We start from the raw sequence: 21399 nt of genomic DNA, 5'->3' as shown, positions 1-21399 counted from the left end.
TCTGTGGAGAGGAGGCACCATAGAAATCCTATGGGAGGCACTGTAAGTTTGTTTAGCTTGTAATAATGAGACATTGCTAACCATTGCTAGTCTAAGTATCACACTGCAATTAAAAGAAACATAAAGAATACAAGCATTATGACTGAACAGAAGCATTACTTAGGCGTTAAATAATACTTTCTTATAGGTGTCATGGTCCGGGTGTGTGCCAGTGTGTCTCCCTCCGAGCCGGCGTCTCCACCCCTGGGAGGGGCCTCAGTGTTTTTGCTGATCGTTGACATCTGTGGGTAATTAGCCGGGGGACTCATAAGGCCAGCGTTCTCAATCTCTCTTCGCCAGATTCTCTGCTAAACATCAGTCAGTGCAGGCCACCACCATAATTTCCTTACGTGTTTTTTTGTGAATCACTTTTGCTTCACTGTATGTTTGTTTTTTGTGCGCCTCCCTTTTTCAGCTACACCTAACTGTTAAACCCCTGGCGAAGAGCTTCTACTTGGATGCTGGACCTTCTGGCAGTCCCTCAGGCTACCACCAAAACTACCTACCTGCCTCTCTGCCTCCACGCCAGGAGTTTTTGGATTTACACACCCGGATTACTCCCCCTCTATGTTATCTCCGACCTCCGTTGGCAAGTACACAGTACGAAGGAGGATTTTGAGCCAAACAACATATTCATATACCTCCTTTATCTATGTTTTGAACATTTGCATTCTGTTACAGTGACCCCGACCTTTCCCTGGACCTTTTGTGACTTGCTTTCCAGTCCAATCCCCGGACCCGGACCAGATCATTATTTAGTTAACGTCTACGCTCACCTTTTGTTTATGAATATTTTGTGTGCACATTAAACATTATTCTTAAAATATATTTACGAGCTGTTCGGCGTCTTGCGTTTGAGTCCTGTCACTCGTCTGAAACGGTCCCGGCCGTAACAGTAGAATCTGGCCAGCAGTTATGGACTCAGCAGACGCGGAACGGTCAGCCATTCAGAGGCAGGGGGCGATATTAGGAAGTCATGAACAATCTATTCAGTTCCTGTTAGCCCAGCAGCAGACTCTTAGAGATGGTCAAAGTAAAATACTGGAGACCCTCCAGGCTCTACAAACTGATATTTCTACTGCTGCTGGTTCCGCCTCGGGCCCCGCGGGCCAAGACTCCGGTACACCAGCTCCTCTGCCTCAACCTGTTGCCGTTGCATCTCCACCTACATCAGCTTTCCGTGATGCTACGTCCCCGGAGCCCGAACCATTCTCAGGGGATCCAGGGAGTTGTAGCGGGTTTTTGCTTCAGGTTGACCTTGTTTTCGGTCGTTCTCCGCGCACATTTGTTGCGGATTCTAATAAGATATCTTATTTGGTGGGTAAACTGCGTAATCGTGCACTTAAATGGGCGGAGGCGTATCTATCGAAGAATCCTTTGTTAACCTGTTCTTATGAGGTGTTTTTGGGGGAATTCCAGAAAACGTTTGCGCACCCCATTTCTGAGGGTAGTTCTGCGCAGAGGCTGCTGGATCTTCGCCAGGGCCGTCAGAGGGTTGCTGATTTTTTGATTGATTTTCGTACTGCTGCCGCCGAAACTGGTTGGCCTGACGACGCTCTGCGTGGGGTGTTTTTCCGGGCATTGAACGAGGGTATGAAAGACCAGCTTGCCTCCCGTGATGAGCCAAAATCTTTTGAGGAACTGGCGTCCCTCTCCCTTCGCATTGACAACAGGTTGCGTGACAGGGAGAGGGACAGGAACTACAAATCCCAGCGCCGTTTACCGCGCTCGTTTCCGGGTACGTCACCGTCGCCGCCTCCGACTGTGGACTCGCATGAGTTTGTCGCCTCGGCTTACGTCACTGATCCCGAGCCGGAGCCTATGCAGATTGGCCGGTCACGGTTGACACCGGAGGAGAGGGAGCGGCGGCGTCGGGCTCATGCCTGTTTTTACTGTGGCTCGCTGGAACACTTGATTGCTGCATGCCCGAAGGAGGGAAAAGGTGTCGCCCGCCGGTAGAATCGGGGATACGGGTGGGCGGTTCGAATTTTGGTCAGAAACCCCGTTTACAACTCCCTGTCACCCTGGAGATGCTTCAGAGTACTCATTCGTGCACAGCCTTATTAGATTCTGGTTCTGAACAGAATTTAATCAGTCTCGATCTCGCTGAACGATTAGGCGTTCCGCTCGTGCGCCTTGAGCCGCCCATTCCAGTTAGAGCGATTAATAACCAGGTTTTCACTAGAATTTCTTTTCGCACTGGTCCAGTGTCACTGTGCACTTCGGGGAATCATAGGGAAAAACTCACCTTTTTTGTCCTCGATTCACCTGATACTCCGCTCACTTTGGGTTATCCCTGGCTGTGCTTACACAATCCGCACTTGGATTGGGAGGGGCAAAGGGTTGTCAGCTGGAGCCCTTTTTGCCACTCCAATTGTCTGACTTCCGCCCGTTTTCCCGGCCCGGGGGAGGCTATGGGGACTGACGAATATGTCCCCGATCTCTCAGGGGTGCCGCCTGAGTATCATGATTTGCGGGAGGTATTCAGTAAGATCAAAGCGCAGTCCCTACCGCCCCATCGCCCTTATGACTGTGCGATTGATTTGCTCCCCGGAGCGTCCCTGCCCAAGAGCCGGTTATATAGTATCTCTAGGCCTGAACGTGCTGCGATGGAGGAGTATATTAGGGATTCATTAGCGGCTGGGTTAATCCGTCCGTCTTCGTCCCCCGTGGCGGCGGGGTTTTTTTTTGTAGACAAGAAGGATGGGTCTCTTCGGCCGTGTATTGATTTCAGGGGCTTGAATGACGTCACTGTTAAAAATAAGTATCCCTTGCCACTCATTAGCTCCGCTGTTGAATCGCTACAGGGTGCCACGGTGTTCACTAAGTTAGATCTTCGCAATGCTTATCATTTGGTGCGAGTCCGTCAGGGAGACGAGTGGAAGACCGCGTTTAACACCCCCCTGGGTCATTTCGAGTATCTCGTTATGCCTTTCGGTTTAACGAACGCTCCAGCGGTGTTTCAGGCCCTAATAAATGACGTCCTGCGGGATTTCCTCGACCGTTTTGTGTTCGTCTATTTAGATGACATTCTTATTTTTTCTAAGTCTTTGGCTGAGCATCATTCACATGTCCGTGCTGTCCTTCAACGCCTCTTGGAAAACAGACTGTATGCCAAGGCTGAGAAATGTGAGTTTCATTTGACATCGGTCTCTTTCCTGGGATACATCTTGGCAGGGGGGCAGGTGAAGACGGATCCGGCTAAGGTGAAGGCGGTCACTGACTGGCCTGTGCCTTCTACTCGCAAGCAACTCCAGGGGTTTTTGGGATTTGCGAATTTCTATCGTCGGTTTATAAGGAACTACAGTCTAGTGGCGGCTCCGCTTACACGCCTTACCTCTACGAAGCTTCCGTTCGGCTGGTCCGCCGAAGCTGACAGCGCATTCACGGAGCTGAAACATCTGTTTTCTACTGCGCCCATCCTCGCTCAACCCGATCCGTCTAAGGCTTTTATTGTGGAGGTGGATGCTTCTGATGTGGGGGTGGGGGCTGTGCTTTCACAACGTGCCGGCCCCTCCTCTAAGCTGCGGCCGTGCGCCTTTTTCTCTCGGCGGCTTTCACCAGCGGAACGGAACTATGATGTGGGGGACCGGGAGCTGCTTGCCGTTAAGTTGGCGTTGGAGGAGTGGCGTCATCATCTGGAAGGCGCGGCGCTACCGTTCCTGGTGTGGACGGATCATAAGAACTTGACGTACCTACGCGGTGCGAAGAGGTTGAATGCACGTCAAGCTCGTTGGTCGCTGTTTTTCGCACGTTTTAACTTTTCCATTTCTTATCGCCCGGGTTCCAGAAACACCAAACCGGATGCCCTCTCTCGGCAGTTTGACTCTGACACGGGTCCGGCGGAGTTTTCCACCATTCTTCCGGCCGGCTGTACGGTGGGAGCTATTACCTGGGAGGTGGAGGACGCCATCGACCGGGGCCTCCGGACGGAACCGGATCCGGGCACGGGACCGCCTAACCGGCGTTTTGTTCCCGCGGCTGCCCGCTCCAAGGTACTGGAATGGGTGCACGCTTCGAGGTTTGCGTGTCACCCGGGCAGGGGCAGGACGACTTCTATGGTTAAGAGACATTTTTGGTGGGCCACTCTGGATAAAGATGTTCGGGAGTATGTGGCTGCGTGCCCTGTGTGTGCCAGGTGTAAGTCGCGTACTCACCGTCCTGCTGGGCTGTTGCAGCCGTTGTCTACGCCTCATCGCCCTTGGTCCCACATCGCCCTGGATTTTGTTACGGGACTCCCGGTTTCGGCTGGGAAGACCACTATTCTCTCGGTCGTGGATCGGTTTTCTAAGGCTGCTCATTTCGTCGCTTTGGAGAAGTTGCCCACTGCGGCTGAGACGTCTACGTTGTTGTTGGACCATGTTTTTCGGCTTCATGGCATTCCTGTGGAAATAGTTTCGGACAGGGGTCCGCAGTTCTCGTCCCAGGTTTGGGGTTCTTTTTGCGCTGCTTTGGGGGCCAGGCCTTGTCTGAGCTCTGGTTACCATCCTCAGACGAACGGCCAGACGGAACGTTTAAATCAGGAGCTGGAGGCCGCGCTCCGCTGTGTGACCTGTCATAACCCTGCGACTTGGGCCTCGTATCTGCCGTGGGTGGAATATGCCCACAACTCCTTGGTTTCGTCTGCTACTGGGTTGTCACCGTTTGAGGCCTCTTTGGGTTATCAGCCGCCCCTGTTTCCGGTGGAGGAGGCTGATCTTGCTGTCCCCTCGGTCCAGCATCATCTACAGCGCTGCCGTCGGGTCTGGTCTCGTACGCGGGAGGCGCTGTTGCGAGCTGTGGCTCGCCAACGTAGCTGTGCCGACCGTCGCCGGTCTCCTGCGCCTGTTTACTCACCTGGACAGAAGGTGTGGCTCGCTGCGAAAGACATCCCTCTCAGGGCATCCTCCCGCAAGTTGTCTCCTCGTTACATCGGCCCCTATTCTGTGGACAGGGTCCTCAGCCCTTCGGCTGTCAAGCTCCGTTTGCCTGCTGCCTTGAGGGTTCACCCGGTCTTTCACGTTTCTCAGGTGAAGCCGGTGGTGTCTAGTCATCTGTGCCCGCCTCCGGTGCCCCCGCCTCCCGCCCGGCTCATTGACGGGCATCCTGGATGTGCGGCGGCGGGGTAGGGGGCTGCAGTTTTTGGTGGACTGGGAGGGTTATGGGCCGGAGGAGCGTTCTTGGGTTCCTCGTTCTTTGATGCTTGACTCTGTGATGGTTTCTGATTTTCTTAGGTCACGTCGTGGGGCGGGTGCTGGTCGGCCGCCGGGTGGCGTCCCTTGAGGGGGGGGTACTGTCATGGTCCGGGTGTGTGCCAGTGTGTCTCCCTCCGAGCCGGCGTCTCCACCCCTGGGAGGGGCCTCAGTGTTTTTGCTGATCGTTGACATCTGTGGGTAATTAGCCGGGGGACTCATAAGGCCAGCGTTCTCAATCTCTCTTCGCCAGATTCTCTGCTAAACATCAGTCAGTGCAGGCCACCACCATAATTTCCTTACGTGTTTTTTTGTGAATCACTTTTGCTTCACTGTATGTTTGTTTTTTGTGCGCCTCCCTTTTTCAGCTACACCTAACTGTTAAACCCCTGGCGAAGAGCTTCTACTTGGATGCTGGACCTTCTGGCAGTCCCTCAGGCTACCACCAAAACTACCTACCTGCCTCTCTGCCTCCACGCCAGGAGTTTTTGGATTTACACACCCGGATTACTCCCCCTCTATGTTATCTCCGACCTCCGTTGGCAAGTACACAGTACGAAGGAGGATTTTGAGCCAAACAACATATTCATATACCTCCTTTATCTATGTTTTGAACATTTGCATTCTGTTACAGTGACCCCGACCTTTCCCTGGACCTTTTGTGACTTGCTTTCCAGTCCAATCCCCGGACCCGGACCAGATCATTATTTAGTTAACGTCTACGCTCACCTTTTGTTTATGAATATTTTGTGTGCACATTAAACATTATTCTTAAAATATATTTACGAGCTGTTCGGCGTCTTGCGTTTGAGTCCTGTCACTCGTCTGAAACGGTCCCGGCCGTAACAGTAGGTTATTCTACAATAGGCTGCAAATAGCCCGAATGATTTAAAACAAAAAAAAACACATAATGTAAACAATTGTAATTGTATATTTTCATGTAGCCTATAAATAGAGAGGCAACCTCTCAGGTTCACAATGACATCTTCTGTGAAAACATTTTTATTAGTCCTATCCCTGAATTTGCATCATTTCATGAATCATGTTAAAAGTAGGCCCAGTTCATCCATGCAGTATAAACTTGTAAAGTGACTTACATATAATTCTTGTATTTTTAAAAACAACTGACTAAAACTATAATTTTTACAATATTTGCATGTCAAATTAACATAATTGTTTTGTTACGAGTATTAAAGTATTTCACTGTTTTTGTTCAAAGTATTTGCAGTTTTAACCAATACATTTGATTATAATCACACATTGATGTTGTAAATATAACAAAAACATTATATTTAATAGTTTACAAAAGTCCACTGTGATTGAAGCAGAAACATTGTGTTTTTGAGTTTACTATACTTTTCTGTAGGGATTTTACATGGTTTTTATGTCAAATTCACTGCCATTTTTTACAGTGTAGAGCACAGGTCAGGAAACGAGACAGGCGCAGACGATCTGGAATCATGGGAAGATAGAAGGAAGCAAAGCTCAATGCAAGATTCCAAAGAAACCATCTGACAAATTATAATAAGAACCCAGAAAAATCATAATTAAGCATGAATACAAAAAAAGTCAGAGGCAAGGGAACACCATAGGACAAAGGCACAAATAAAAGACGAGGCAGAGGAAAGAACAGATAGGAAAACAGTGAGAGGAACTGCACATAATAAAACAGAAAATGAAGCTGAAAACCAAAGATTCAGAACAAACATTAAAACCAGAATCCATCTCAACAGGCATTCAAGGTCCAAGAACACAATAAAACACAGTACGCACTGGAAATATGAAGGAAAGTAAACAGAACTCCAAAACTCTGGATACGAATCAGACTCAGACCCACATTCTTATTGTTTATCTTCTGCACTTACTTCCAATATCATTTGTAAATATAATAAACTTCTGTTCAGCTCAAAGAAACTGATGAACCTTGCAAAACAATAGCAACCAAAATGTTTATTTCTCTGAATTCAACCTGAAATTTATTCACCTTTGTTTCATTTAGAACATTCATCAAAACAAAGCCAAAAAAAGAATGTGCTTTAAAACAGAGAAAAAACATCACCATAAGGCTCACATTATGTCTGATAGAGATGCACCGATAGCTTCTATAGCGCTCTAGACTAGAAAAGCCTCTGTTCTCATGACTATATATATACATACATAATGCATGAGTTAACATACAGTGTTCTTCAGCAGCATTCTTTAGAAATTGCTTAAACCTTTAATATGATGCTTGTTCTGCTGTTGATCAAGGATGTGAAGTTTATCTAACTGTTGCACTCAGATTAAGTCACACTGGATACAGATTTTACACGAAATGTAAATGCAAAGAGAAAGTGAGGACTAACCTGACACACGTTTAGCATTTAAAGTGCTGTACGTCCTTTGATGTAGCTTCCTAACTATGGTAATACTTTTTATTTTCCAGCAGGGAGAAATCATGACAGCTGTTCTTCACTGACTCAGCTGAGGCACATCAAAGGCTCTTTATACACCAAGAAGAGGATATCACCACGTCCTCAGGAGGTAACCCCAAATGAATGAAGCCACTATAAAGCGGGATTTAAAATTTTATTTTTTAAAGATTTATTTTGTACATCACTTGGATACTTGCCTTGAGTATGAGTCAAGAGTGAATTTACTAAAGAGGTGATAACGAAAGTGGGAGGATTCCTGTAAAGTTTTATGCACATATTTGCCTTATCCGACAATTAAATTTGCCAACGTAATGCAAATGTTAATAGGAAATGTAAAGTTACACTTTTGAAAACATCCATCAATTACAATTATTATAAACACTCTACTTTTAAGCTTAGGATTACATTTTCCTTTTGGAGAAAGCTTAAAGTTAGGGTGGGATCAGCTGACCCTGACCATGCTGCAATAGACCTAAACTGCTGTGGGAATTCCAATGATGCACTGTTTCTTCTTCACTCACGTCTTTTCACGGCCCATGCATTTATACACAACTCTGCATTTAATCACTGGTTATTATTATCCTCTGGCTCTCTGCCACAGTGATTCTTTTGCCTTGTCTTCCCTCTCTCCCCTCCACCCGGTGGCAGATGGCCACCCTTGCCTGAGCCTGGTCCTGCTGGAGGTTTCTGTCTTTTAAAGGGAGTTTTTTCCCCACTCTCACCAAGTGCTTGCTCATTGGGGGGTCATCTGATTGTTGGAGTTTTCTCAGTTTTCTTTGTATTATTGTAGGTTCTTTACCTTTAAATACAAATCAAAAACAATGCTGGAGGTGAGCATTGTTGTGATTTGGTGTTATATAAATAAAATTGGACTGGATTATTGCGCCGTCTTGACTAAGTACATTTTAAGTTATACATGTTGCATATGGCAAAACTAAGATAATATACTCATAATATACAAAGTGTGAGGAAAAAATGTGAGAAATTGACTCTCATGTTCAGGAGCATAGCGTGGCAGTCTGCCCTGTTCTCTGTGCAGCTGCTATTTTTAGATTTCTCACTTGAATGTTCCCTTGCATGTGTGCCTCTGAGATGTGTGCTGGATCTCTTCCACTGTGTCAAATGGCGACCCTTCAACTTGATTTTCATTTTTCGTGAAGTGGACAAAGTTGCTGGGAGGCAAATCTGATGAGTGGTCCAGGTGGTGAGCAAAGATTGTTTGTATGGCCAAAAAAACTCCTGCATTTTAGATGCGCTCTTAGCTGGCACGAGATGACAGGTTGGCATGCACCGCAGGTCAGAGCTGTTCCTCTGAATGTCCTCCCTCATGTGCCTCAGGTCAGTACAGTAGAGGCTATCCTGGGGGATGACTTTATGGTGAATAGTATGATGAATATTGAGAAAAATGACAAATTCTCTCCCAGCACATGAAATTCCAATCAGTTTCAGTTGGAAGCACAAGTTGCCTTTGCTGTCTGTGCAAGTTTTTGGTCTGTAGTGAAATCTCAGCACACACTGTATAAGTGATCAAAACAGGACTTCCAGGGAGAGATATAAAAATTGCAGCCACGCTGGAAGCTCCCTGCACATGGAACAAAAGCTCACGCTGCATGGGATCTACATAATCCAAATCAGATATGGCTTTTGACTCTTTTGGGCCTTTTCTCTGAGCCTTTTGAATACAAGCAGCATATGAAATGTTATAGCAGTAACATTAAATTATAGTGTGTAGGTATGAGCAGGTTGAAGTGATGGTTTCTCCAACTGTGTGAAGGAAACCCGAAGATTTCACATGGAGCCCAGATGATTCACCAAATGAAGACACTCACATCATTGTGTGAAGTGCACAGTGCACAATACTCAAGTTCCTGATGCCTCTGAGAGAGAACATTATAATTAGAATCAGAATAACTTTATTGTCCTCATCAGAGTAATTGTCATAATAAAAACATTGATAACAATCAGGACACATACAAACGTATATACAAAGGAAACGTCAATACAATTATAGACATGCAAAACAGCATCGTATTATTAGCTCAGCGGTCCCCAACCTTTTTTGCACCACGACCGGTTTATGTCCGACAACATTTTCACGGACCGGCCTTTAAGGTGTTGCGGATAAATACAGCAAAATAAAACCAGTAGCGGTACCAAAAAATTTTTGGTACCAGGGAAACAGAGTTGACGATAAAAACTGATAAAAACCCTGAACAACATAAATTTCACACCCGAGCCTCAACTATCACGGCCCTGTAACAAAGACTCCAGTCCATGGCCCGGGGGTTGGGGACCTCTGTATTAACTGAATTTGGCACAAACTGCCCCTTATATAACTCTTTAATAGACAGAGACATTTTACGACCTGGTGCTCAAAATCAGAATAAAGCGTGTGTGACAGCAGACTGAGCTTCCATTCAGGCAACAGTGTGATGCAGCTTACCTCAGGGGTGCCCAACTCCAGTCCTCGAGAGCTACTGTCCTGCAGCTTTTAGATGCATCCTTGTTCCGACATACGTCAATCAAATGAATTGCTTGTTACCAGGCCTTTGCTAAACTTGATGGCATGCTGAAGAGGTAATCCCATCATTTGATTCAGCTGTGTTAGAGTAGGGATGCATCTAAAAGCTGCAGGACAGTAGCACTTGAGGACTGGAGCTGGACACCCCTGGTTTACCTAATGAGGCTTGTTGTCAACCAGTGACTTTTCCAGCAGCTCTGATCAAAGTTACTATAGTTAACTAAAATAAACCAATGCAAACTAAACTAGATTTGAGTGCAAAACCATGAAAAGTAATTCAAGTAATAAAGAAAACTTTACAGATACTTACTTTATTTAATTCTTGTTGATGTGGCTAAAAATGTCTCAAGACTGAGAGAATCTAAACGAAAAACCCTGAAACTATCTGATGTTTGCGCTCCATCTGCATGGTTTTCCTCAAGCAATTTAAATGCTGAGTCAAACTGTCACTATACATTTACTCAGGCTCGGTGCCGCTCGCTCTGCTTCCATCTTGAGCAGCTTGGTCACAAATCTTTCTCTTCAGCATCGCGGCCTCTGCTGTTCACCCCGTGTAGACTCTATCAATAATAGACTTGACCTTTTGTTTGAGCAATTAACCTCGACTATCACCTCTCATTTGATGTTTATCGACTCACTAGCAAAATGCAGTCTTGGGAAACATACAGGGAATTATTGAAATTAATCTGGAGCATGAGCGGAGCTGTGATCTGTCGTCAGCTGAAGGTCGAGTGAACTGGTTGAGCGCCGTATCCATTTCATGTAATTATGCATGCATTGATTGGCTGCATTGACAAGCTTACAGTAACTACTGGAGCTAAATTAAAGAGGTTAATTAACATGAAGAGATTTTAGCATATGCCAATATGTAATGATGTGAAAAAAGCTGAGGTGTAGCAGTTGATTTTATGGTCACCGTGCTTTCCACTTCATCAGTTTGTGCAGCTCACTCCCTTTTCCTCTTGCATTTTTACACCTGCATCTCACTTTCCCCTTCTCCATCTTCCTTGAGTGTGTTACCATCTTTGCATCCTTGTATCCTGGCATGCTTATTCATCTTCCTTTAAAAAGAAGCCACGTTGCCCCAATTAGATGGACAATTTAATCTGATGTGAAGCGAGGACATTGGTGGTTTCTACAGAGATTGCATCCTTAATCAGTTTCTTTAGACGCGCCAGTAAAAAAATCATATTTTTTTTCTCTCCCCCGAGGCAGTGGCAGCTAAACAGGACACAGAGTACTATGTACCATCCCGGTTTAATTTCAGCAAACACCATTTAGGCTGTGTAAGTGTGATTGCTGCTGTCAGTCACCTCTAAGCTGGTTGAAGGGAAAAAAGTTGCGGAAAAAAGTCCTGAAACAGTCACATTTATCTTTATTCAGTAATGTTCTCAGTGCACTTAGTCCTGCACAAAAGACCGGTGCACTGTGAATCATAACATTTTAATACAGAGACTACTAAAGGAAATGTGTGGCGATTGTTAGAGTTGTATCTATTTGACAGATTTCAACTTGTGCATGTAAATAAGTAGTCTTAAGTTAGTCACAGAGTTATTATTATTATTATTGTTATGTTGTGCTATTAGAAAACACTGCTGTTGTGATTTGCCACTATATAAATAAAATTGAATTGAATTGCATACGTTTTCATTGCTATGCAGATGATACCCATCTATATATGTCTATACGTGAAATCAGATAGCATTTAAATTACAGGCATGTTTTAAAGACGTAAAGGTCTCAATGTCCCATAATTTCCTTCAATTAAATTCAGACAAAACTGAGGTTTTTGTACTGGCCTGGAAAATCTTAGGAACGTCGTTTTTGACCAGGTTATGTCCTTCAATGCATATATTAAATGCTCTTCATTAAGCATTGGTTTCATCTCCATCATGTCTGATCCTATTAATAGCCCGCCCTCATCCACCCACCTTTTTGTGAAGTCTTTGGTCGTAGGGTATTACCAATTTTTTTTTCTTTGGCTTCTTGCTCAAATATACTCCGCACGATAGAGCACTGAGCTCTGCATTTAATCATTAGTTACTATTAACCTCTGTTTTTATTCCTCAAAATGTCTTTGCCCTGTCCTCCTCCCCTCACTCCCAACCGGCAGATGGTCACCCCTCTCTTAGCTTGGTTCTACTGGCGGTTTCTTCCTGTTAAAAGGGAGTTTTACCTTTCCACTGTCACCAAAGTGCTTGCTCATATAGCGTTCTTTTTCTATATAATGGTAGAGTCTTACAGTATAAAGCACATTGAGACAACTGTTGTTGTGATTTGATGACATATAAATTGAATTGAACTGAATTAAGCTTGCCCTATATGAATCAAACTTAAGTCATTAGTCAATAGCCAATGTGTTTCCAGGTTGACATTTCACAAAATAATTTTCATCGAATTTCCCCAAAAACATTGTTGACCATCTCCATCTTTTTTTAGCTGTTGTATTTTGTTATTCGGGCACAGTAAATGTAACTCCAGTCCAATAAAGGTCTGTGTTGTGGCTTTTGAATCTTAAATCAACTTGTTGTCCTTTTGATATCTTTTTAATAAAAGAGCAGACAGCAGTGGTGATTTGAGCCATCCATTTACTAAACACCCATCTGCCAGTATTCTGACACGCTCATAAGTATTTGAAGAGAAAAACACAAGTGAGAAAGATCCTCTGTGGCATTGCGCCTTAACCGGCGTCCCCAGCCAGTCACCGTGGTGATAACCAGTAAACAGATTTGACAGCTTTCGGCAAGATGGGCCCTCAGTTGCAGATTTTAATCTCCCCAGGCGAGCTCTGGCCTGCCTGCTCACCTATTTGTGTTTCCTCTTAAAAAAGCCCCAACAGCTCAACATAACAACATAGAAAAAGCTCAGTATAATTCTGCCTCTTTGAAAGACCCCATCTTTTTAAGTCTCTGCTAAGTGGGATGAGGAATAGAGGGATGAGAGGAGAATAAGGTGAAGAGAAACATGCCAGTCTTCTACTTCTTCTTTTTTTCACCACCCAGTTGTGGTCTGTCTCTCTGTGTGGTATATATGTCTCTCTTCCCTAAATCTTTCCCTCCTCCTTCTCCTCCCTGCTTCCTCAGTAATGAGCAGAGTAGTGCAGAGATTTTAGCAGCCTTCTTCTCATTCCTCCTCCTCCCTCAGCCAAAAATGGAGCGGAGTCTCTCTGGGAGAAGAGAAAAGCAGAAAGCTGTTTACTTGGTTTTCACTCTCATTATCTGCAGAACCGAAGGTCAGCCTGTCAATACACCCGGGCATGTTGGTCTTTAGAAGATGGGTCTTTCAAAAAATTGTGAATATAAAATAAAAAATTTGCTGCACTTCTGCCATAATCTTTAATGTCAAGCTGCAGGCTCAACAAGTTTCACTTGAAATGCACTGAGGTGGAAAGACTGGGGAAAGGGTATGTTTTGAATAGGAAAACAGTGAAGTGATGAGTTGCATGTTGATTAGCTACTTATCCACCACTGACAGAGTTTGACAAATTTCTCAAATATCAACTTTTGCATATTTATACAGACAGCAGATAACTTTCTTTCCTTTTTTATTGGTTCCTGAAAGTCAAAACACTCCCCTGGGAGGCTGGGGTATGACGCGATTGGCTGAAATGCCAAAACAAGTGTTCACGACTTAAATAAATCATTTGTTCATGCGTCAGTTGCCAAGTTGTGGCTATAAAGATATTTATTTTAATGCACAATGCCTAGTACCTCTCCAGTGCAGACCTGGTTTCCATCCACCTGTTTTTAGTTCCCTTCATTTCAAGAACAGCTGTTCCTGTTCCCTGGCATGACTCCTTTTAAATTATGTACAGGGAAGTATGTTTGCCACCAAGAAAACATGCTGCTTTAAAAAAAAATCACAGGCCATAAATGACTCTCACTCAGTTTCATTGCAGTGTTTATGACAAAGCTGTAGTAATTCTTTTAAAAGTTTTTCTTTTAAGCTGGATATGCTGCCAGACACAGGACAAATGCACAACTGATTTCTTTTTTCATCTGTCACTGAAAACATAATAGTATTTTTAACAAGTTACGATGCTGCTTCCTAGTAATTCGTAACTCTTAAAATCCTTGTGGCCTCCAGCTATCAACAAAAGCACTCCGGTGTCTGTGTCATGGTCCTGGGTCGGTGACCCAGCGCTTTTAGTTTATCATTTTCTAGATGATTGTTTAAGTTCTGTGTTATTTTCGATCTGCCTCTGAGTCTGCGTCTGTATCTGTCTGTCTATGGTGTCTCCCCATCTGTTTGTGAATCTGTCTGTTTAGTTCAATGTCTTGTCTGGTTCCATGTATCTGAGTTTCCTGTTTTATTGTGAAGGTCCGTGTCGTATGTGAGTGTGATCAATTTACGTTTCCCCTGTCCCGTCAGCCCAGATTCCTCCCAGCTGTGTTGCCCTCCTGTCTCTCATCCCCTGATTACTGGTGTGTGTATTTAAGCCCTGTGTGTTCTCCTGCCTGTTGCCGGTTCGTCTGTGTTCCTCCGTGTCAGTCTGTGTAACTCTGTGTCAGTCTGTTACCCTGTGTTCCACGGTGTCCTGTTCCTCGTCTGCGTCTCTCTGCTATTCATCATCCGTTGTCATATGCTCCCAGGTCTGTTATTTTAGTTCTCCCAGTTTAGGTGTCTTTAGTTGTTTGTTATGCCCCACTGTTTGTTTGCCACTACACCTCTGTAAATAAAACCACCGGTATCTCATCCACTGCCTGCATCTTGGGTCCTCCTTCTAAGTCCACACGGCTCGCCTCGGCAGCCGTGACAGTCTGTGGAAAACACTCTAAAAAGTGTTGCAATGGGTTGATTTTGGTTGTTTGTGACAACAATTGTGAAATCAGACACCTCAGTGTGTGCATGTAAGCACAAAAGCACTGCAAAAAAAAGTTAAAATAAATAAAACTATAACAAAGAAGCAAAAAACATGAGCATTTAAGATTTTTTTTGCAAAAATCTTTTTTATAAAATGCGTCCCATTACTTTAGCTGTTCACGCAGCTTCACAGGTGCTACTGTAGATCTGAGAGTAATAAGGAGCTGCAGAAAATGGTGATGGACAGGATCTGCGTTAGAGGAAAGAAAAACAATCCAGGCAGGTAGAGTATAACATCAAGCTCACATCATAACGTCACTTTTTATTTACTGATTTGTGGATTTGACCCACAGTGGCTGGATAAACGTACCTAACTCAGGCATAATGAGGAGGAAACAGCATGACACTGCGAGCAGCTCGCTGTTGACACGTGAGGTATCGATCCACAATCTACACACTAGCTTCAAAAGTGGACGTGGACCACAAAGCTCATGAAGGCTCCTTCAAAATGATGTATGAATGCCTCGAGCAGAACTGGCTCCACCACATTAGCCACGAGCCCATTATTTGCTTATACAAGTGACTGGGCTGTTCTTATTTTGATTGCCTGAATGTAAATTTTGCAGCCATTTAATTACATGATAGTAAATTTAACATCACTACATAATTACTGTCAAGCAGGCCAGCCTTATTTCTTTTCAGCATCAACACAGGAGGTATAGGCATCCACAGTATTGATTAAATGGTAAAGATCATCAGGCAGATTTTGCATGACGAGCAGGCAGGATTATCAAAGTCCCCAGTTTGGGGATTAGTGAAGAAGCTGGTAGCAGGGGGATCTCTGTCAACAATCAATGCATCTTGTTGTGCAGCTGAAATTTGTTTCTACAATTGCATGAATTCATTAAAATAACTTAGGACACTGAGATTGATGGGAGACTGTTGCAGGGATCAATGTGATTGGTTTTACATTGAGAACAAATCACACAATACATGGAGAAAGCAAAGGCAATCTAAACTAAGTTAGACCTACATAAAAAGTGAGACAGTTAAAATAGCTTTAACCACAATAGCCTTGTATAACCTTGGTGCATTGGAGTTAGAGAGACCACGCTGCCAGACAGTCCATCATTCTCCATGAGAGGAATACAGTTATTAACTTCTGAAATCCACATCCAGTTGACAATGGTAGATGTGACTTCCAGTTCATTGTCATTTTTTTGGCAGTGAGCAGTAGAATTTCTGTAAGCCATCAGGCTTACAGAAAAGAGGTAAAGGGACTCTGGCAACCTGAGAGGTTGCCCAAGAGGTAATTTACAGGATCTAGAGGAAAGGTAACCCCATAAATCTTAGATTTTAAAACCTCACAGACGCTGCCAAAAATGTTGTAATTTACTATACTGCCAAGTGGAGTAAAGGAATGTTTCCTCAGCCAGATCACATCTGAAAATGAAGGTGATGATTTACTGTTCAATCTGCTGGTGGTGACCAAAAAAATAAAAACATAGATTCAAGAACATAGACTCTGAAGGGTTTCTAGGGTTAATTCAGAAGTCATTCAGGAGGGGCTCCTCTGCTACTTCTCTGCATCATGTTAGTTTTATGGTATCACCGTTCTGTCTATTTGCATAGGTATTTGCCTGGCAGGAGTTGGGAACTCCAGGCCTCAAGGACCAGTGTCCTGCAGGTTTTAGATATCACACCTAAAACCTGCAGGACACCAGCCTTTGAGTTCCTCACCCCTGGCCTACGAGACCCTGTGGAGTGGGGTGTCATCCTTTGCAAAAGTGTTCCTGCGCAGTTCTCTAAGAAAAAAAGTAACAGCATGATGCTTTACTGCGTGGAGGCCAAATGCTGACTGGCTGACACGGCAGTTGGAACTTGGAAGGGACTGAAAGTGGCATTCACTGGAAACAGGAAAAAATGAAAAAACAAAGATTTTTTTTTTTTAAATTGAGCGTTTAAAGCAGGGGTGCCCAATCCCGGTCCTCGAGAGCTACCGTCCTGCAGCTTTTAGATGCATCCTTGTTCCCACACACCCGAATCAAATGAATGGCTTGTTATCAGGCCTTTGCCAAACATGATGGCATGCTGAAGAGGTAATCAAACCATTTGATTCAGCTATGTTGGAGTAGGGATGCATCTAAAAGCTGCAGGATAGTAGCTCTCGAGGACTGGGATTGGGCAGCCCTGGTTTAAAGCATAGATGGTGGATGTGGACCGGCTTTCCATAGCTTCATATGGGCTGCTAACACACTGCCAATACAGAACCATATTCAGCCCATTAGAAGAAGCCAGTTAATGTGGTTTGAGCATCTAAACTTACTGGAAGTTTTCCAGATATGCATTTACACAAGTATGTCAAAACGGAAGAAGACCCCAGGGCTGATACTGAGACTGATTGGAAATGAAAAGATATTTAAAAAGTAGCCTTCTTTCACTAACTACAAACCTTTGGTTATGGTTATTAAGTTGTTTCTTACCTTTCATTTATTTGATGAGACTTCCATAGAGATCATATGAAACTGTTTCAGAGAGAAAGGGGAAGGTGCAGATAAACTAACTACCCTGTGTGGTGTACACTGCCTCATTTTGGAAGTGTCACACTGCATTTAAAGGCAGAGGGGTTTTACTCGAAGGTTTGTCTAGAAAAAGGAGCAGTTATCTGTCAAATCAAGTCAAATCAAACAGCAGATAACCACCGCTTCAATTTGCATGAGCTTAAGTAAAAGTTAAGCAATGGATTTGTGTGAGAGTGGTGTGACATAACAGGGCAATTGTGTTGCAGTTGTAGATGTTATGTAATAAACTTTAATAATATCAATATTGAATTGTGTAGCACAAAAAGGTTTGAAAGCAGGTCTTAACATTAACACTGATTATGGAAGATGTAAGTGGTGCATTTGTGCTTAAATGCCCACCACTTACACTCAGCTAATCAAGCTCTGAAAAATGAATAAATAAATTAATAAAACATTAGCTGAACAGCTTGAAAAACTTGATTCTTATATTGATTTTGTCTTTAATACAAAATGTGAAGCTATGAAGTCCAACAGCTGTTCATGTGTAAAAGCAGGTAGACTAATGACACGCCACAGTATAGAGGACGCAAATGTTTACAAAACTTTGTGGCCCACACAAGTAAAAGATGTTTGAGCAGTTCAGTGTCAAGAAAAACGTTAAATTCTTCTCTGGCAGTTCAATCTGCAGCAGCTTGCAGCGGTAGCATGTATTTACTGTTTTGAGTGCCCGAGGAAAACCTACTTTTGGGGTATGATATTGGATAAAGTACCACTGGAGACACTGCACTGAAGACAGTTTTCAGGGGAAAACATTTATGTGATAATTTGTTACTGTGTCATGACATTTTAAAGTTCAACAGAGGTTTGTTAGCATTGTAAAAGCTGCATTTTAACCTGTGGTTACGCATTCAAAAATTTTGCAATATCGTGTCTAATCAATATTAGGAGCAGTGCTAGAGAAGAACAAACAGTTGAATCACTGATTTGAAGGATTTTGCAGAGCTTTTGAAAGGCTACATAAAAAAGGCACGGTAAGTAACCAGCTGTTCAAAAACAAAGGCATTAACCTCATATCAGCTGTAAAAGGTGGAAATTGTAAAACTGCTCTGGGTTCAGGTGAAAGTTTGTCTCGTTTCTAACAAGTGAATCTAATTCAGTGTTGATGATTATTTTTCACCCCATTCTGGTCTCATTTAAATAACAACTGGCAAGCATTCTTCATTACCATTTTTATTGCAAAATATCAGCAGGTATTTAATGACAATGTTGCCTTTTAATTTAACAAAGAATAAAATATAAAGTTATCATTTTGTTCTGTAACTAATACACAAATGAGCTGTAATCTATTGGGAAACAATGTAAACTGTAATTTAAGCAGAGTTTACAATAATATAAGCAAGAATGAGATGAACTTTTCTTTTTTTTTTAATTAATAAAATCCTTTAAAATGTATTTTGTATCCAGTAAAACCTTGCAAAGCCATTATTCATTATTATATTATGAGTTCTACAATCATGTTATATTATAACGGCTTTACATTTTTTTTTTTTATCTGTTGGAAAACAGGTGGTGTGATTTATACACAGTGGCTGTTCTGGGGTTCGTTGAGGCCTCAGATAGAAAATCACAGGGGGCCCAAACAGAGTTTGTTGCCATTAAGTTACAAACTGAACTGAACCAACAACAACAAAAAAACAGTATAATCAGTTAAAAGTAGAATTCTGAACTTGTAGTTAACATCATCTTTTGGTTGATATCATTAAATAAGAAAAAAGACAAGTGACAAACAATAATTAAACCTCCAAAAGAAATGATGCCAAAAAAACTCTAAATCACTCCATTACTGCTATTTTACAAGACATTCATTCACTGTTTGTTTCAGTAACATTGCCCAAGACCAGGCTGACTAATATAAAGTTTTAATACTGAAACTACAAGTTTCTGTGTTCAGTTCCACTCAGTCTCATAACAGACGGCAGAGATGGACACACCAGGCTAGCTCACTAATTGTTGTGGTCCTCCAGTCCCCATGGGCGTCTCTGCTGGTTCTCTCTGTTACTCTCCATGCTTGGTCTCTCTCTCTCTCTTCCTTTCTGTCTCTCCTGTGTGTGTGTGTGTGTGTGTGTGTGTGTGTGTGTGTGTGTGTGTGTACCCACCTTACCTGTAAGGTAAGGTGGGTAACCCAGACACTGTAAGGTAAGGTGGGTCAATAAAGCTCACCTGGGACAATAAAGCTTCGTCTTGCTCACCTTTTCATGATCAGCTAGTCTGCTGGCAGTCTACCTAAGCAGGAGACAAACCTTCACTCTTTGCCTGGGCGTTGTCGGTCCTTGGGGACCCCAGTCGGCCTCAGGCATGTGCCACCTCTGTTTCTATAAAGCAAATGCCTGGAAAAGCTGTCCTCTGGGATACTAAAATTATTTTTATAATACAGTAACTTAGAAAAGCCTTACCCTTCTCTATTAACATTTACTGAAACTTCTTCATGCTGTTGTTTCTGGTTCTCCTGTTAGTTGGCTGTTATTGCACGCCGAGCTGTAATGTCTGAGCTAAGGTCACAGAGCCAAAAGGAGCTCTGACACAGCTGAGAGAGGGAGCAGCATCTACATAGATTGCTAGCAGGCATGACTTGACCTCACTTTGCATGCATTGTTGTCTTTTTGTATTAATTGGTGCCTCTTGTTTCAAGTCCCACTACTAGATCTAGGATCATCAAATACACCTTTTTTCTCCAGTGACTGTCTCAGTTTTATATTTGATGAAACAGCATGCACACAGTTTTATTCATGAATTTACAAAGTATTCTTCAGGTGACCCTCAGTGTCTGAGTGTGACTCCTATAAGGTGCTATATCAGTAAATTTAACAGTAATGCCTTGTAGCCCCTCGCACAGGTTCTTGCTCGAGATTGCTTAAGGTTATTTAGATTGTAATACTGTATGATCAACAACACTGTTACCGTTCACATCTCTATCAATAATAATGCAAATTAAAATAAACTGTGTGAAGAGCCACTGCGCAGCAGTTACACAAGTGTTTAGGCAGATCCCAGCAGGTCAAACCACAACAAAACACTGCAGTGTACAAATGTCAGTGTCGCTTAGAGCTCCGGCATCTTCATGTCTTTCTGTCTCTCTCCGTTTTACTCTGTACGTGTGATGGAAAGGTCACCTGCTCAGAAGGATCCGAGCCCTCTATGGCTGATCTCTTCATCACAGAGCTGCCACACAGACCATCAGTAAACATGTACGCACTCCACCTCCTCCTGACCTCCTCTTGTACCTCTCACTATGTATGAGGAGGTAGAGTAGCTCTCCACTAATAAGAGTTCATCTTGTCAAATGTGCCACATATACCGTGTCAGCATCAATAAAACACTCTCATAAATCTGAAATCCTGAGCACTACTTGGAAAAAAGAAAGAAAGAAAGAAAGCAGCCTAACTCCACTGGGGAAACGCCGGTAGTCACAGATGTTTGAAGGATGTTAAAGCAAAAGCTGTTTACTTAAAGGTTACGTTTTGAGGTCATGTGACTACAGGTGCATCTTTGTGACCTGCTCAGTAAAAAGACAAAGCTTACAGTTGGGAAAGGTTTGCTGTCTAACTTTGTTAAAGGGTTCATTTTGACAAAAATCCATGTTGTTTTCATGAACATTACCAAGTAGTTTTGGTAGTAGACCAAACCATAAGAATAATACCCCCAAAAACCTCAGTCATAATAATAAGAGATCTATGTAAACACAAACTGGTCTTACACAGAATGTGACCATGGTCTCCCAACTGAAAAAGTGAACTAGATATAAAACAAATTGTACAGCCACGATAATGTAACCCTCTGGTTTCCGAACTCAGCATTTTGAAACTTCGACTGTAATCTTTCATCTGATTTCATGTTTTTTGGAGCAACAAGTGAGCACATTCAGGCTTGAT

The 21399-nt window shown here is 43.3% G+C and overlaps 1 long non-coding RNA gene across 2 annotated transcripts; it reads left to right on the top strand.

The window, feature by feature from the left end:
• Positions 1 to 5134: 5134 nt before the first annotated feature.
• LOC146700813 (uncharacterized) lies at positions 5135 to 5991 on the top strand. Of its 2 annotated transcripts, XR_014922615.1 has the most exons (3): positions 5135 to 5481; positions 5579 to 5752; positions 5845 to 5991. It is a non-coding gene; the product is annotated as an uncharacterized LOC146700813 (long non-coding RNA). The 2 variants fall into 2 exon arrangements; XR_014922614.1 differs by having other exon boundaries at positions 5135 to 5752.
• The last annotated feature ends 15408 nt before the right edge of the window (positions 5992 to 21399 follow it).

Source organism: Copadichromis virginalis, linkage group LG10, assembly GCF_057382275.1.
Source record: "Copadichromis virginalis isolate Kocher_CV1m ecotype Utaka linkage group LG10, C_Virginalis_male_GT1.1, whole genome shotgun sequence".
Lineage (NCBI taxonomy): Eukaryota > Metazoa > Chordata > Actinopteri > Cichliformes > Cichlidae > Copadichromis > Copadichromis virginalis.
Note: the sequence above shows the minus strand (reverse complement) of the source record. Positions and strands in the feature narration are given on the sequence as shown.